Source organism: Phoenix dactylifera, chromosome 17 (assembly GCF_051530095.1).
Source record: "Phoenix dactylifera cultivar Ajwa chromosome 17, Ajwa_hap1_PhDact_Kaust_v1.1, whole genome shotgun sequence".
Lineage (NCBI taxonomy): Eukaryota > Viridiplantae > Streptophyta > Magnoliopsida > Arecales > Arecaceae > Phoenix > Phoenix dactylifera.
Genome location: NC_143206.1, coordinates 5,243,678 through 5,248,823, shown reverse-complemented (window position 1 = coordinate 5,248,823; position 5,146 = coordinate 5,243,678).

Below are 5,146 nucleotides of genomic sequence, written 5' to 3'. Positions count from 1 at the left end.
CATGCGGCCGGTCGCGTACCGGACCCGGGTGTTGGGTTCGGGGCGTGACACAGCTCCCAGCAACCTCACGCGCCTTCTCCGCGATTCATCCTCATCTCCTCTCAACCGTGAGCATCCACGCCATCCCGTGCATCCAACGACCGGATCCGCTCAATCTCTGCATCCTTATCCTTGGTTCAAAAGAGGGGAGGAGAGAGAGATGGGCAGGCTATAAAAGGGAATCGATACATGAAGGCGAGAGGCATTCCTTCTTCCCCACCAGGGGCTGATCCCATCAATCTTTTCTCAGGCTGAGTTCTCATAGAGGTAAAAGAGGGAGAGAATACTTTGGGTATTTTGGGAATGACTTCCTAAAAGAAAGAAATAATGAATTGCTGAGAGGGAGCCATTCTCAGGGGAGTCTCCAGAGAGAATGAATGAAGAGATGGAAGCTCTTGGCACTACTGCTGCCGTCCACCACTGCATGGAAGCCTAATCTCTTCACTAGGGCTGGATGCAGCACTAACAAAGGGCCAAGAGTTTTGTATTTTTGATTTCTATTCTCGGAGTTGTATAAACTTTATTTTGTTCTTAATGAATAATTTATTTCATCTCATATTTAATTCCTGTGATTTTAAGTATGATGTTTATACAATTGTTCTTCATGATCACTAAGTTAATAAAAGATCACCCATGCTTAGGGAAGATGCAGTATCCTGCCACATTAGTCTAGGGTATACATTTTATGCCAATCGTAGATGGGTGTTCCTAAATTACTTTTGTGAAACTTTATTTGAATGCTTATTAGGCTTGTAGCCAATTTGCATGTTAATCCAAGAATAAATTAAAATACAATTAATCCTTGTTACTTTGTTAGTGTTGAATTCCTTGCCCTAGGTTCTCTCAACTGATATCATTTTAATTGCATTTCTTTATTTAGTTCAATAGTCCTCACAAACTCTCTGTTTCAAATATTATTTTTTTAAGAAAATAATTGTACCCCAATCTCTGTGAATCGATATCCATAATCACTATCCTACAAGATACGTGCTATTACGTGGTCTTTAAAATTGACTATCATTGCTCCACCTGTCGAAATGGTTGAAGAACAACCTAAGCTGTTAAAGGAGTACTTCACTCCTTCTATTTATATCTCTCCATCTTGTATTCGACTATCTGATACCACTGCTGTTGTACAGTTTGAAATTAAGTCTAGTGTCATCCAAATGCTTTTCTCTTTTAATGGACTCAATAATGAAGACCCATACAAACATTTAGATGAGTTTCTTGAGATCTGCACTACTGTCAAAATTCAGAACTTCACTGATGATGCTCTGAAACTTAGGCTATTCCCTTTTTCTCTTAAGGATAGAGCTAAGCAGTGGCTCCATTCATTAGAAGCTAATTCTATTCTTTCATGGGCCCAAATGCAACATGAATTTCTAAAAAAATATTTTTTCATAGGAAGAACAAACCAATTTAGGCGTGCTATTACGAGCTTCTCCCAATCTGATGGAGAAGAATTTTATGAAACTTGAAAAAAATTTAGAGACTTACTCTGAAAATGTCTGCATCATCAAATACCCAAATGGCAATTAGTGCAATGCTTTTATGATGGATTGTCTGAACGAAACTATCAAATGGTCGATGTTTCTTGTGGGGAAAACTTTCATGCTTAAAAGTGAACATGAGGCATGGCAATTGTTTGAAAATCTCAATGAAAATTCCCACCACCATGCCTCCTCCGCTCATCAAGCACCTCCGAGTTTTCAAAAAAAAGGGACCATATATGAAGTTAGCTAGTCCATAGGTCTATCTGACAAAGTAGATGTACTGTCCCGCAAGTTGGACCAATTAATGTCTAGAGAATAATTTCCAAACTTTCTCCAAGCACAAGTTTGTGCTCTCTGTTCTAGCCCATCTCACCTTGTTTATGAGTGCCCTTCGGCAGCTCAATTTTCTGAATTTGTGCAAGAACAAGTTAATGCTGCCCAAACATAATCCCGACCGAGTAATGATCCATATTCCACTACTTATAAGCCGGGATGGCGCAACCATCCAAATTTCTCTTGGAAGCAGCAGACTCCCAATACCTTCCAACCTTATTCCCAAAATTCTCAACCTTTCCAGAATGTTCATCCAAACCGTCCTCCTACTCACTATTCACAATTTCAACATGTCTCTCCTCCACCACCCCAAAGAGATATGGCTTTTGAGCAAAAAGTATTGACTGCCCTTCAAGGATTAGAAGCCAATACACAATTGTTGCACTCCCATACCCAGTCTATTGCCAAATTAAAAACCCAACTAGGGCAGCTAGCGAGTGCACTAAATAGGAGAGAGGAAGGCAAGCTTCCGAGCCAACCAGTGAATAATCCGAAGGGGCAGTACATGGCTCAAGAGACTCATCCGAATGATGTTCAGCATGAACAAGCTAATGCCATGACTACCTTACGAAGCGGACGTATAGTGGACAATAAGGTTGGAGAAAAAGAACATAAGAAAAATGAAGATAGGAGTATGACTGTGCCTGAAAAGAACCCAAACTCTTCTTTGCCACTATCTAGTCCAGTATCGACCACACCTTTTACACCGAAGGCCCCTTTTCCTCAATATCTGAATGCACCTTCTCCCTTTGGCATGAAAGAAACTTCATTGGAAGAAATAATGAAGATTTTCAAACAAGTCAAATCAATCTCCCTCTCCTTGATGCCATAAAACAAGTTCCATCCTATGCCAAATTTCTCAAAGACCTTTGTACCCAGAAACGAAAATCTAGGACACATGTGCCTTAAAAGGTCTTCCTAACTAAACAAGTGAGCTCCATCCTCCAGCACAAAACCCCTCCTAAGTTCAAGGATCCTGGTGCGCCTACCATCTCTTGTGTAGTAGGAGACAATTCTATTGATCGAGCACTATTAGATTTAGGGGCAAGTGTTAATCTTCTTCCTTATTCAATTTATAAGAAGTTCGAATTAGGTGAATTAAAGCCTACTTCGGTATCCCTGCAATTGGCTGATCGATCTGTTAAAATACCACGAGAAACAATTGAAGACGTCCTAGTCAAGGTAGACAAATTTTATTTCTTAGTCGATTTCATCGTCCATGATATGGAACATGTGCCTAATCTTAAGAAATAAATTCCTATGATTTTTTGTCGTCCCTTCCTAGCCACAGCCAATGCATGTATTAATTGTAGAACTGGGGTGATGGATATATCTTTTGGAAACATGAAAGTCAAGCTAAATGTATTCCATACCTCTGACCAACCTGCAAGGAAAGATGAGTGCTTCCTAATAGACAAAATGGGTGATCTTGTAGAAGAAGCTCTTCCCTATATTCTAGCAGACGACCCTCTGGAAGCATGCTTAGCCCATTTTGATATTGATAACTTTGATTTAGACAAGGCCATAGAACAAGTTAATGTCTTGCTCGACAATCCGTCTCCCACAAATTCTCATCCTTGGTGAATCTGATATGAACCTCTTCCTACCCTTTCTAGTGCGCCACTGTGCCCCTCCATCGAGTCCCCTCCCAAACTTGAGTTAAAGCCACTTCCAATAACACTTAAGTATGCTTTTCTAGGACCAGAAAATATCCTACCTGTAATCATCGCGACTGACCTGTCTGATAAATAGGAAAGTCGACTTTTGAGCATGCTAGGAGAAAACAAACATGCAATTGAATGGTTCGTAACCGATCTAAAGGAGATTGACCCATTTATTTGTATGCATCGAATTCACCTAGAAGAAGATACAAAACCTACCTATGAAATGCAAAGGAGACTCAATCATAACATAAAAGAGGTAGTCAAGAAAAAAAGTAGTAAAGCTGTTAGATGCTGGAATTATTTACCCTATCTCTGATAGCAACTGGGTGAGCCCTACTCAAGTAGTACCAAAGAAGTCGGGCATTACTATAGTTAAAAATGCGGAAGGAGAGTTGATGCCCACACGCATGACCACTAGCTGGTGTGTTTGCATCGACTATAGAAAGCATAGATTCTGATGGCTAGCATAGATCAGATCTCATGAGACCTGCCCACTATTACAATGAAAAAAGCACTACCCTGGAACGTTCGCTAGACAGAGAGTAAGCGACTTCTATTAGCACCGGATTGTCAAGTTGAATTGATCATGTCATGTGCAACGTCCATCAAAAATGGTTCATTAATGTCCATTTATTTAGACTCCTTTCCCCTTCCCTTCTACGAAAAAGATCGAGAGGGGCCCGAACCAAAATAAGAACAGAAACAGAAGCCTTTCAACTCACTCTTGTATGGCTCGTCCTTGAGCCCTGGGTGGGTTGGCTAGGTCTTTTTCTATTGTTCTATTCCTGCCATGATAAAGATGCATGGAAGAGGTATGGCATGCCCAGCATGTGGAGGATCCATTGAGAGTGTCCATTGTCTCGGTAGGGAATAGTACTTATTGTCTTAAAACAAAAAGGTCAATTGTATGGTCTCCTATTGTTTGATCCAATATTTACCAGGGACGAGCCCCAACTTCCATAGGCCCTTAGTTCGACCTCCCATAGTGGTCCTTTCTTATATTTAAAAAAAGTGGAGTGGGGCCAATTTATCATACTTGCTTCGTGTGCCCCCCTTTCATTGAGTGCCTCGCCCAATTCACTAGGTTGTTGGCCTACCAAGCACTTGCCCACTTCTCCTGCCACTTGCTTGGCAGGCGGAGCGCTCGTTATTCTGACTGATCCCTCTGCTGGCCCCCCTCCTATTGTTGTAGCCATAAGCTATGCCGGATTCTCACACCTACTCTAGCTCCCCCTATAAGGCAAGAGCAAGCTCAGCAGTCAACCTCTGACATTAGGGGGTCTTTCGCCTTTGCCAGATCTATAAAGATATTACATGTCCTCCATCCTAGATTTCCTCACTATGGCCATCTAGTTCACTACTACTACCAAACAGTATCATGTTTACAATACTATTTGAAAGAGTAGATGCCCTACAAGCCAATCGCAATATGTATTGCGAAAGGTTTTTTCTTTTGATTTGTCCAAATCATGTACATGACATTTAAATATGAATAAAGGCGTTATGTTTTATCATATGCTGTTGATTATATTTATGATAAACTCCTTAGTTTAGGGCAATGGTTTTAAGACTATGATGAGATCATACTAGTGAGACTTAAAATCCTAAAATCCTAAT